The sequence below is a fragment of the Leptopilina heterotoma genome, unplaced genomic scaffold (genome assembly GCF_015476425.1).
Source record: "Leptopilina heterotoma isolate Lh14 unplaced genomic scaffold, ASM1547642v1 Lhet_183, whole genome shotgun sequence".
NCBI classification, from domain to species: domain Eukaryota; kingdom Metazoa; phylum Arthropoda; class Insecta; order Hymenoptera; family Figitidae; genus Leptopilina; species Leptopilina heterotoma.
This window is the reverse complement of record NW_025110901.1, coordinates 482109-496182: the sequence shown is the minus strand read 5'-3', so window position 1 is coordinate 496182 and position 14074 is coordinate 482109. Positions and strand designations below refer to the sequence as shown.

General features: G+C 20.0%; 1 protein-coding gene across 2 annotated transcripts in view; it reads right to left on the bottom strand.

Annotated features, from left to right (window-relative positions):
• LOC122500393 (proton-coupled amino acid transporter 1) overlaps positions 1 to 11155 on the bottom strand; it is a 29245-nt gene extending 18090 nt beyond the window's left edge. Inside the window, exon 1 of one of the 2 annotated variants that reach the window (XM_043609305.1) lies at positions 10979 to 11155. The gene's annotated coding sequence lies outside the window, so the exon portion shown is untranslated. The remainder of the gene's footprint in view (positions 1 to 10978) is intronic. The other variant, XM_043609306.1, reaches the window with a different exon arrangement.
• Positions 11156 to 14074: the final 2919 nt, after the last annotated feature.

The following is a 14074-nucleotide window of genomic DNA, read 5'->3' as shown; positions in this document are numbered from 1 at the left end:
AATTAATTATATTCTATTGATTAATTTGTATATGGTAACTTGAAAATTTAATTAAAAATTTATCTTGAATTATTTATTACGTTTAAGATTAGTATACAGATTTTAGGAGTTTAGTATATTTTTTTTTTTGTAAATTACAGTCTTTGTTATTCGTTTTTACTATAGCTTTCTTATTATTCAACGAACAGTTATTTTAGATTGCGGGAGGGTAGCCCTGTGCCTAAAACTTTATTTTAAAATAGAATGATCTGAAAATTTTCCATTTCTCTATATATCCCTATCAAAATAATTGCCATTCTCTAGAAAATTTAGCGTTGTCAAAAAAATTCTCTTGTTTCGTTTTTTGTTGTTAACTTTATAGAATTTTATAGTTTATTTTATTTTAATTATTAATATAAACGACTTATTCTATATAAATATAAATATTAATATAAATATTAATATAAATATTAATATAAATATTAATATAAACGACTTATATGCAAATATTAGTATTAAAATAGAAAAAAAATATAAATAAATATAAAAAAAAATTGATTCAGATAATAAAAAACAAATATACAGGTGCAGTGTAATAAATTAAAAATTTTTACAAATCCCAGTGACTATATTTTTGAAAATGTGTTTCGTTAAAATGTATAATTAAATTTCCGGCAACATTAGTGGAAGCCAATTAATTATGTTCTAAAATTAAGTGGCTGACACAATAAGTGCAATAATTATTTCCCACTTGTAAAATGTTAATATAGATGTTGATGATTTTATATATTGATAGGTGAATATTTTATATGATTATTGTGTGCGCAATAATTAGGCGCCAGATGAGAAAATCACGCGTTTTTTTTTTCATTTTAGAGAACTTGAATGCTAATTGCGAGGATTTTTAATATATATAAGTATTATATATATTATGCATAACAATATGTACAAGTATCTATCTGCATGTACGTCATAAATCTTCGAAAATTATCTCATTTGTTTTATATAGTTAGTGAATTAATTTGGCAATGTGTTTCTTTGACAGTATTAAAATAGATGATGATTCTTTTTCAAGTTTGTCCTAATAATAATAATAATAATAATAATAATAATTTTTTTACTAAAAGGCTACGAATTCAATACATTTTTTATTAATTAACATTTGGAATATTTAATTTTTACTCTAATAATTTTTTTCTCTATGGCAAATATTTTTAAAAAATATATCGAGAGTTGCAGAAGGCTTGGGAATAATTATAAATTATTATTATTATTATTATTATTATTATTATTGATATTATTTATTATATTACATATTCTATTTCATAATATAATTTTATTTATTATTATATTATTGTAATTATTTGGAAATATAGGGAAATGGATTTTTTTTGTAACTAGAAAAAAATTGGTGGTAAAAAATTATCTCTGAATACTTAATGATCGCGTGAAAAAATGTTTACAAAGTAAACATTATTATTCATTTGGGATCAAGAGATGATAAGGTTAAGGGGTTAATTCCGTGTTTCGTCAAATTTTTGAGAATTTTGATAATTATCATACGTATTTAATATCCATTGATAACTCTCAATCTTATATTCACAAATACGATAATGGAAAATAATGTTTGTCGTCACAAAGAAAAGTATTTGAGTTTTAATAATAAATTCTAAGTGTTAAATTATATTAAAATTAAATAATCAAGTAATTAATAAAATAAAAGAAAAGTAAAATTTTAGTTAAGGCGAAAAAACGTTCGGTTTAATAAATCAAAATTTAATAGACACTGACAAAAAAAAATTTCTAAATTTCTTTTTACTATATCTCTTTTCTTATTGGATAGGAAATTTTTTTTTAATTTCAAGTAGGTAATATAAATAATTTGACCTAAATATTTTATTATATCTAGTACAATTTTGTTGTTAATCGTATCTGTGCTTTGTTTACAATTTAGATTTTTCAGACATTGAATATAAACGTTATCTGAAATACTCTTTTTTTTATAATCTGCAAAAAACATCGAGATTAAATTCTATTGTCTCTAATGATCATTCTGTCAGTATTTATTAATAAATGACGTGCATTTCAGGAATTTCGTGCATTATCTGCAAATTTAAAATTTTAAATGAATCACATTATTGCTATTTTTTTTTTTTTTTTTTGAAAAATTGTTGTTGAAATATTGAGAAATAATAAAAATAGGTAAAAGTACATAAAACGAAAAACTATAGGAAAAATTAATTGAATGTGATAATAATACACTGCGAAAAAAATGTATTTGATTGAAATAACTGATTACTTTTCTATTATTAAATAAATATTTTCTTGAATTAAATAAATCCTAATTAAATCAATTAAATGGTGTTTGCTTCAAATACTGAAATTATTGGTTCAAATACAATTTATTTGTTCAAAGTAAATATTTATATTTGTTAATAGACAAGTCATCGGGTATTTAAATCAAATAATTTTTTTTCAGTGCAATAATAATTGTAATAAAATAAAAATAAATAAATTATTTATTAACATAAATAATAATTTATTTAGTATAAAAAAATAACAAGTACAGTCGAACCTGGATAAGTGGAACCTCAAGGGACCAAAGTTCTTGTTCCACTTATAGAGGTATTCCACTTATCCAGGTCATTTAAGGTCAAATTACTTGTGCAGGGACTGCAAAGAAAGTTCCACTTAAAGAGGATTCCCACTTATCAAGGGACCACTTATCCAGGTTCGACTGTAGTAGTAACAATAAAAATACAAAGAGAGAAATGTCAATAATAATCATAATAATAAGAAGAATAATGATAAAAATTAGAAATGCTAATAATAGTAAAGATTAAAAATAAAAAATGGTAATAACAATAAAGATAAAAATAAAAAATTCCAAGAACAGTTTAAATAATATTAAAATCATAAATAATGTATTATTTACTCTGAATTGTAAAAGAGATCAGAATATGTCAAAAGTTAAATTTAAGAAATTTAAACATTTTAAAGAAACATAAACATTTTGAAAATTTTTCCTATTCTATAGCATGTCGTTTTAAGAATCACACACACAAACAATTATATTTAAGGAATGGAAGTTTTTGAAAAAAAAAGCTTTTCAATATATATTCTCCTGCAATATTGTCATGAAAATAACTGATTTGTATCGCGTGTAAGTTCTCTACGCGACAAAAAGCATCTTATATATTGTAATGACATAACTTTTGCTCTGTCAATAGTATCTCAAAGAATTAAGTGTATACAGATAAAGATATAAATGAAGAATGTGAAAGTTTGCAATAAAACTCTTTTTGTCTCACAGCAGAAGAAAGAGTAAAAATGAAAGAAAAAAAAAGGAGTTTGCATCAAAGCAATCTTGAAGTCGCAAGTTAATTAGAAAACGAATTTCGTAAATCAGAAAGTTTGATTTTTTCCCAATTTACTTTGTATCCTGTTTAATGATGGAATTTTTTTTACTGTAATAACAAAAAAACAAATATCGTCCATTATGTCAAAAAAAAAAAAAACATATTCTCAGTAAGGAAAAAAAACCAGGAACTGAATTCTATTCATATTTTAACATTGATAATAATTTACTTGTGATTATTTGAAATCTTGCGTGATCTTAAGTTATATAATAGACAGTGCATCATTTTGACTAATTTGAAAATACAAGATGATAATATTTTACTCTCGTTTAATGAAATCGCATGTAGGAGACAAAAAATTGATATAATTCCAGGTTTTTTCTTAAAATTGATAAATATATGTAGCTTTTTAAAAAAAGTTTATACATTTATACATAAAGTTTAAAATGCATGCATTCAATCTAATAGAATGATTATGAAGAATTCTGTGAACTGTGTAAAATTTCTTATTAAATGATGTATCGTGGAATTTATAATATCTTAGTGATATAGTTCGTTTCTTTAGAAGAGGTATTTATAAAAGAATTTTTCTAAACGTTTCAAAAATAATTTTAGTAGTAATTCTAATAATTATTTGAATCAATTAAATTTATAAATTTATTATATAGTTATTTTTATTCATTATTTTTAATATTTTAATTAATTTTTTTAATTAAATCTAAATGCACTTAAATATTTTAAAATTAATTCAATTTTAAAAGAATTGCGTTTAAAATTTTCATAAGCAGATGACCTTCAAAAGATTTTTATTTAAAATTTTGTAAAATTTTAATTTTAAATGAATTTATTTAGAAATTTAAAAAACTTAGATTTGGAAAAAAAACTAAAACTCTTCTGAAATTAGTTAAATTTTTTAATATATAGGTATTTCATTGATTATTAAAAATAATGGATTTATAGAAGAATTTTAGTTAAAAACACTAAAACAAATGGAATTTTGAAGCAATTACAAATGATTGGAGAAATTCAATTTTTTTTCAAAAGTAGTAAAATTATTCTCTGAAATTCAATTATTTTCAAAAATTTAAATAAAATTCTTGTCAAAATTTTAATTATTTTCAAAAACTTCCCTCAATTCAATGATTTTTAATATCTACTACTTTAATAAAAATTTCTAAAAGAATTCAATTTGTTAAAAAAATTTTAATAAAATTCTACGCAAACATTTAATTATTTTCATAAATAATAAAAATTTCACATGAATTCAATTATTTACAAATTATTTTCATATATTATTCAATTATTTTCATAAATAATAACATTTTTAACAGGGATTCAATTATTTTCATAATTAATAAAACTCAATGCTAAAATTCAATTATTTTTAATACAATTTTAATGAAATTTCTGAGATTTCTCGAAAAAATTTATTAGGTAATATTATTCTTAAAAATTTCATTAAAATTTATCAAAGAAATTCAATTATTTGAAAAACCTTTGCTACAATTTATTTATTAGAATTTAAGTATTATTTTCAATAGGTACATTTTTAATTAAATTTCTTTAAAGAATAAAATTATTTTCAAAAATTTTAATGAAATTCTTTACAATTTTCATCAAAATAATTTTAATAAAATTATTCGCAGAAATCCAATTATGTTTAAATATTGACAAAAATTGTATGTCAAAAATTCAATTATTTTTATAAATAATATTTTTCTTCAAAATTCAATTATTTTCAAAACTTTTAATAAAATTCTTGGCAGAAATTCAATTATTTTTTATACAATATTTCATCAAATTTCTCGAAAAATGCAATCATTCTTAAAAATTTTATTAAAATTTGTCAAAAGAATTCAATTATTTAAAAATTTGTTGATAAAATTCTTTATTAATTAATTAATTACTTTATTGAAAAAATTGACTAAAAGAAGAATTTTGGTAGAAAATTGTAGAAATGAATAATCGTAATGATAAAAATAATTTTTGAAGAAGTTACAGTAACAAAGTAGCAAGTTTTAATTCTTATAAAACATGAAGAAAGCGATCACTCGGAGTGATCGATATCTTCATGTTTTATAATAATATTCTTATATATGTTATTCAATTTCAAATTTTTGAATATCTTAATTTCTATAAAAAAAAATAATTTTGCTAAATTTTGTATTATATTTTATTTATAAAGTAGTTTACTTCTAAGATTATTTAGTATTAATTTACTTATTTATTATTTAAAAGATTTAAAATTTTTCAAAATTATTTACTAATTTACTTTTAAATAATGTTTCTAAAGTTTTGAACATTCAAATGAACGACGATATTTTTGAATTTTATTTTATTAAAATAATTAATTCTCAACTAAAAATAGTTATTTTTACATTATTTTCCATTTTAGTATAGCAATTTTTAAAAATATTTAAATATAGGTACAAATAATTTTTGTTAAATAAAATAATTTTTTTTATTTAAACTTTTAAAATTTTAGGGAAACAAATAAAATTTTTTTATAAGTGAAGTCTTCGTTAGACGTTAAGCGCTTGGTTGTGATTAAATCGAAGTGTTTGTAGTTCGATTCCACATGAATTATAAAAAATTACAATAAATTTTAAGAAATAAGTAAAATATTTTTATGCAAAAAGAATTAGCAAATTTTATTGCTAATTTGAATTATGGTTAAAAATTTAGTAAAATTAAATTAATGTAATTAATGGTAGAAGCAAAAAATGAAAAATAAAGTATAAAACTAATTAAAAATAGATTTGCAAAATTCTCGAGTAATTTAAGTCAACGTTCTAAAAATATGATACAGGCTCGTTAGAAAGAAAACCAATTTTTCGAAGTTACATTAAACTGTCAACTTAATGTTATATAAATTTTTGCGTGTGTTACATAAATTCTTTTGTTAACAGAGGTAAACAAAAAGTTTAAATGAAAAACAAATAGAAATAGAAAAACCACATTAAAAGCAAAATTTGTGAAGTCCAAGTGTAACGATATTAAAGTGTATAAAGACGTTTTAAATTATTCTAATCGTTATGTTTCCGTTTGAATCTTATCAACTTGATAAGGTTCGCACATAATACTAGGCAATAATTATAGAGAGCAAAATACGTAGACAGAATATTAATTCTTTTTTTTTTCATTTTTTTGTTGTTGTTGATAAATATAAAATGATAAATATTACATATAGGTCAATTTTTTCAAATAATGAAAAAATAATTCTCGTATTTACAATTTCATATAGTTTAAAATTATTTATTTTTTTCTTCATATTTTGTGTATATAATTTAAAGATAATTATTCCGTTATTTTATGTTCTTTTTAAACTAGAATCGTAATTACCATTGACTTAATGAGAGAAGAATCCTTCAAAGTACTTTTTGATATTTATGGAATCTCTTATTATGTTCTCAATTATGTTGTTATTTTTCTTTTTATGAAACATTGTTTATATAAAGGAATAAATAATCATTGTAAAATCAACAGACAGGTTTTAATTGAGTAAATTTATCGGGAGTTTTGATTAATTTCTCGCGCTTAAAATGTAATTCAAAAGTTATATAAGTGCGAGTTATAAGAAATATGATTCCTATGGTGTACCATTTATGGTGTATAATTACAGGCATCACGATTATATATTTCTCAAGTGAGTTTATTATACAAAATTTATATGCACTACATAATGTCTAGAAATATTTTTTTTTGCGAGGGTCAGTGCTTTCTGTTAAAACAATTTTTTTTTGTCTAGTTGACAATAAAAAAAAGATAAAGGAAGAAAAAAAATTTAAAATAAACTTTAACAGGAACAATGTTTCTTTTATCTTTTATCAATTATTATTGTGGTGGTAATTTTTGTTTAATAATGGAAAAATACGCGGTTCGTTTTTTCACGTGACTTGAAAATAAGAGAGAGAAAAAAAAACTTGACTTATAAAGTAGTTTACTTATTTTTTATGAAATTAAATTTGTATTTTTATTTTTTATATATCGTGAGCGAGTTTATGAGTTAAAAATATAATTTGTAATCTTTTAAAAAAGAGATTAAATTATAGTTTTAAATTTTAATCGTTTTATTAAATTTTTTTGATATTTTTAAAAATTGTATACTTTTGTTTATTTTTTCCTATCGAAAGATAATCTTACTTTTCTTTATAAAAAAATAATTTTATTTTTCTTTGTGAAATAGTAATTTTATTTTTTTATCAAAAGGTAGTTTTTTTTTTATCAAAACGTAATTTTATTTTTTTAAATGAAAAAACGATTTTATATCTTTCATGAAAAAATTATTTTATTTTTTTTTTATGAAAAATAACTTTATTGTCCTTATGAAAAATAACTTTATTGTCCTTCTGAAAAAATAATTTTATTTTTCTTGTGATGATATAATTTTTTTCTCTTTTAATTATGAAGTTGCTTTATTTAAATAATTTTTGTTTGGGAATGTTTAGAAAAAATAATGAATTTCAGTTGGAGGAAATTTTAAAATAATTAAGTGTGACTAATGATGATTAGAGCAGAAATTAATTCAATTTTGAATTAAAGAACGTAAGTCTTTTTACTGAAGTTGCACAAAAATTGTGAAATAAAATCTCTTTGGTCTGAATTTTTTTTACTATTTAGAACTATTTTTCATTTTGATGACTTTAATTTTTACTCGTTTAATTATAAAAATATCATTTAGTTATAAATAATGTTTTTATTTTTAAATAAAGTAAAATAAAATTTAAATAAAATAAAGAAATGAAAATAATTTTATAAGTGAAAGGTCTCATAGTCGCAGTCGTTAAGTGCTTACATAAAGGTTAAATTATTCGCTTTGGGTTCGATTCCCCTTGGATTGAAATTTTAATTTAACTTTAATATCATATTTAAAATTTATAAATTTATTTATCAACAAAAAAATGTCTATTAATAAAAAATTATCAGGTTTATTTACAAATAAGTGTGGAAAATAAAAAAACTAATAAATAAAATAGTAAAATTGGACCAAAAAATTAGTGAATATTTTATTTAGTATTGTTTTTATTTTTTTAGTAATTTCATTTAGTAATTAATTTTTTTTTATTTATTCAATTTTTTTCTAAATTTTTAATGAAAAATGACTAAAAATTAATAAAAATTCTTACAAATGTTAATAATTCAATTTTCATTAATTCAGATTTAGAGATATGGACAATGTAACAATATAACAATAATAACGAATATTAAAAAAATATTTGTATTAAATATTAAAATATAGGTAAATATTTACATAATTAGTTAATTAGTTGTAAATATTTACATAAATATGAAAAAATTCAAGTAAATGAAAATGTAATATTTATTTTTTAAAAAATATATCAATTGGTAAAATTATTATTTCTATATATACCAGATAAAAATGGATTTTTTATTTTTTATTTTCTTCTTTAAATGATGAATATATAAATAGTTGCTCTAATCCGATATAAAACTATTAAATTCGCATTATCTAAAAATTAAATGATGACGTGCGCACTACTGACCTGGACAATTATATATCTATAAAGAAGTTTATAAAATTATTCTCGAATTGCAGTTTATAATCTTTCGCGATGAATGGAAAAATTATTGACGTTATTTTAGCTGTATGTATAGTAAATGTAAACTGAGAAGCACGTGCAGTGTGTGTACTCTTTCTCTTGGTTTCACTGTTTTCCTTCAAGCCTTCTCCCCCAGGAAAAAGACAACCAGTTTTATTTTGTGTTCACGCGATCGCATTATTTATTATTATCTTTTATTTATTTTACAGTTGTTTTTCAAATTCTCTTTTATACGTCATTCTTCATGTTTTAACAAAATTTTTTTGTTTAATTTTGTTAATAACAAAAATAATTGTTTCTTTTTTTTTTGCTCTTTTGTCTTTTATAGCAGAAAGAAATTCTTTGTTCCAATGCAGAAAATTTGATTATATTATAATTTGTTTAACATTAATTTATACTGTGGGTTTAATTGAATTATTTTCTATTTAAAATTGTACAGTTTGTGTGGAAATTTTCCACTGATTTCTATTTGAATTAATATTTGAATTTTTTGAATTGTAATTTGAATTAAAATTTTGAATTAATATTTGAATTAAAATTTTGAATTAATATTTGAATTAAAATTTGAATTCATATTTGAATTAAAATTTTGAATTAATATTTGAATTAAAATTTGAATTCATATTTGAATTAAAATTTTGAATTCATATTTGAATTAAAATTTTGAATTAATATTTGAATTAAAATTTGAATTTACATTTGAAGTAAAATTGGAACTAATATTTGAATTATAATTAAAATTAAAATTTGAATTCATAGTTAAATTGTAATTTGAATTAATATTTGAATTAATATTTGAATTAAAATTGAAATTAAAATTTCAGTTAACATCTTAATTGAAAAAACTAATTTCAAATTTATTTAATATTTTATTATTAATTTTTTATTCTATTTGAAAACTTTTGATTATTGATAGATAAGAAAAGTATATTTGTTTTCTATAGTTGTCAATACTTTGAATTAAATTAAAAGTATAAATTAAAGAAGAGAAAAAACTTGAAAAAATTTTTTTAATTAATATTGTAAATTTTAATGTAAATGCATACTTTTAAGTATATATAGTTGATAACACAAATTTAATTTCTGTTTATTGAGTTTGAATGGGAATTTTTTACTAAACGAAATATAGTTGAAAGACAATTTATCTTGTTCCTTTGTTTACTTTAAATTTAAATAATATATTTTTTAGTACCGCTGTTTAAAAAGTGGTAAACGATTTTGCTGTTAAACATTATTGTCGAAGAAAGGTGCAAAAAAAGGAAAAAAAAATACTAAACAAAATACCGGACTTTAACACACCTTGTTTAATTACGAATATATAAGTTTTAAATATACTTAGTGGAGTCATTTAAATTGCAACTTAATGACTTCATTTATACGTGACTTTGCTTCAATTATTCTCAAGATTTAATTATATCAAACTTTATTTATTATATCATTCCTCTATTTTGGATTTTTCTTCTTAAACATTTTTAGAAACGAAATTTTCTTCTATTTTATTTTATTATTTTCTTTCTATTTTTTTTTTGTTTTAGTTTTTAAATATTTTATTTTTTTTTCATTGACCACGTTTTTCATTTTTAGTGTGTAAAAGAAATGTAAATAAAAATGAAATAAATATAAATTTATAAAATAAATGTATAAAATAAATTTTAGTAAACTTTAGTAAAAATTATGTTTGTAATCTTAAATTTTTTTTTAACTATTTTGTTTCAGGGGGTGTTCTACTAGGGTTTCAGTTATACCATCCCTCGAACTGTTCATGTCGCATTATCATGGGTAAGTATTAAAAAAAAATAAAAAAATAAATTTTTTTTTTTCAAATTATAATAAATTTTCAATAGTAGAATAGTCAAAATTTTCAATAATAGAATGAAATAAAAATTTTCAATGATTTTAATTAAAGTTTTCAGTAAGAGAATAAAATTCAGATAATAAATAAAAAAGTAAATAAAAAAGTAAATAAAAAAGTAAATAAAAAAGTAAATAAAAAATAATGAATGAAAAATGAAATAAAAAGTAAATAAATAAAATAAAAGGAGTAAATGAAGAAATGAAATTTTTGAAGTGACAACGAACCTTGTCTTTGCAGTTGTCGTTGATGCTTTATCCAAAATTTGAGAAAGACTCGTCGTCACCTATTATCCATGGAAACGATGGCACCGATAATCGCGTGTGTGTGCCACGACCGGTAGCTTTCGCGCAACTAAACCCAAAGAGCAACTAACAACTTCGAGGTAGATGTGCAAGAAGGCAGAGGCAGACAAGCAGGCTCACTTGGCAGACACTGAGTAAGGTTCTATTACTTTAATCTTTTTATGTCCTCCCCTACAAATATCTCTGCCTTATATCCTAAACCTGATCGGTAATTTACTCGCGCTATAGATATATATACACAATCAAAAATAATAATACACTCACGCCTATAAAAAAAACCCATTATTTTCCATTTAAAGCAATGTGTGAGAAAAAAATATTTTCAAGCCACATAGAAGATTTATTTTCGGTTCTGTTGGTATCATTATTTTATTTATTTTTTTATTTGTCCAATAGTGACAAAGGTCCCCATTTGACAAAAGTCATTATATTTAGTGAATTGAGATGGAACATTTGGAAATTCAAAAATTTTCGTTTTGGTTAAATTTTATCCAAACGAACATTTTTTTGAATCGATAAATATATTTTCAAAATAGAATAAATCTTTTTGACTTTTATCTAAATAAAATCTTTTTGACGGTGGATTCGATATTGTTACAAATTTATAATATCGATTTTAAAAATTAAAAAAAAAATGTGGCCGATACCTAAGATGCGAAAAATTATAGGTTATGTTTGTGATAGATTTATGTTGATTAGAAGTTTCTTTTTAATTATGTAATCTTGAAACCCGTTTTTATTGAATATCTTGGATGCAATAAAGACTTTAATATCAATAATTCGAAATAGTATTTGATTCTTTTTCTGTATTTTTACTCCAAAAATTATCAACATAACCTAAAATTTTTTGCTTCTAAGGTATCTTACTTATTAGTGCGTCACAAATATTAATATCAAGTAATAAATAAAAAGAAATTAAAAATAATAAATGATACTTATTAGAAATAGAAAAATAAAGTGAAAACAATTAATAAAATAATAAATAAATACAAGTTAAAACTAATAATAATAATAATAATAATAATAATAAATAAAAAAATATTAATAATAATGAAAAAATAAAAAATCAAGTTTGGAATTGTTCAAATTTTAATTCATTGGCGCCTATTTTAAAAAATAAATATGTAAAAAAGATAAAAGTTTTAATTATCTTGAACAGTAAAAAATAAAAATATATTAAAAAAAGAATAAGTAAAAAAAAATTTTAAATATATTTTTATTATTTACAGTATATTAAAAAATATTTAATGTTCCCGAAGAATATATTGGAAAAATAAAATTGTATTTTAAATAGAAAAATTTATTTTTTAATATTTTAAATTAATTCTTATCATTTAAATTCTAGTTCAATTTCTAATGCACGTGTAAAAAAATAATAGTATAAATATAATGCAAGTTTAAAACCAAAAGGCACGAATAATTAATGTATACTTACTTAATAATATAATATTAAAAATAATAATAAAATATTCTATTTTTTTATTCATTTATAGACGAGAAATAAATAATAATAATTTTGTTATTATATTTATTCGAACAATTTGTACGAAAGAGCTTTACTTGTCTATAAATAAATAGATAAATAAATAAATTATAAAAAATCACAAAAAAAAATAATAGAAAATATTTTAAAAAATAATAAAAAGAATTTAAATATAAACCCTAGTTCAAAGTTTAGAAAACTTTCTGTATTTTTGGGATAAATATTGATTCGAAAAATTCAAAATAGTCTACGATTTGTAGAGCAATTTTGTAAAATTTTCCAAATTGTCAGTATAATTTATTAACTAATTTAAAAATTACCTACTTTGAATAATTTTGCAATTTGCGCTGAAAATTTACAACATTTTACGAAAGTACTCTGCAAATTAGATGAATCTAAATTTTGTAAATTATAATTTATGTATTAATTAATTAATTATGGAATGTTTAATTAATAAATTGTAAAGTATAAAATGTTGGTAAAATAAATAAAGAAATATTTGTAAATAAAATAAAAAGTAAATAAACTTAATAATAAATAAACTAAATAATAAATAAACTAAATAATATATAAACTAAATAGTAGATAAAATAATTGTTAAATAAAATAATTGATAAATAAAATAAGTAATAAATAAAGTAAGTAATAAATAAAATAAATAATAAATAAACTAAAAAATAAAATAATTGATAAATAAACCAAATATTAAAAAAATCTTTCTGCAATGTTAAGAATATATTATACAAAAAAGTTGAACAATTAAAAAAACTACAATTAAACGTACAAAATATTCTTGTTTCATGAGTCTAATTAATTTAGAAAAAAAAAATGTATAATTAATAGCAAATTTGGAATTTAAATTCAGTAGGACAGCACAATATTAAGACCTTAAAAGGGAGATTTCAATGCCAAGTGGAAAATTTTCTTCATGCAAAAATGTATTTGATAATATCGTTTGAATAAGAATTTTAATGTTAGGGTATTATATTTTATAGTTACATAAAAGTTGAAATTATTGCAATAATTATTTTTCACAATATTGGTGCTATTTAGCGCACCATAAATTTCGATTAAACGGTGCGATATCTTTTTAAAGAGTTCGCAACACTGTGAAATGAAAATATAATAATAATCAATGTAAAAAAAGATTGTCATTCTTAAATAATGAATCTTACATAAGTGGATATTTATTATAAATTATTATTATTAGTTTTATTTTACAAGGACTCGTTTGATATAATTGTTGGTTATTTTCTCACTGAAACATTTTTATAATTTTAATCTTTAAAAAATATTATGTAGATATAAAAGAATACCTGTGATTTCTGTTTTTTATTTTTTTTTTATTATTAAATATTTATTGAAATAGTTATTGAAATATTTCACTGAAATATTTATTAAATATTAGATTATTTTTTCTATTTTATTATATTTCGTATTGAATAATATTTCACTGAAATATTTATCAAAAGGTTGGATTATTTATTGATTTTTATTATTTTGTAATTTTTTTATTTTTGGTATTAAATATTAGA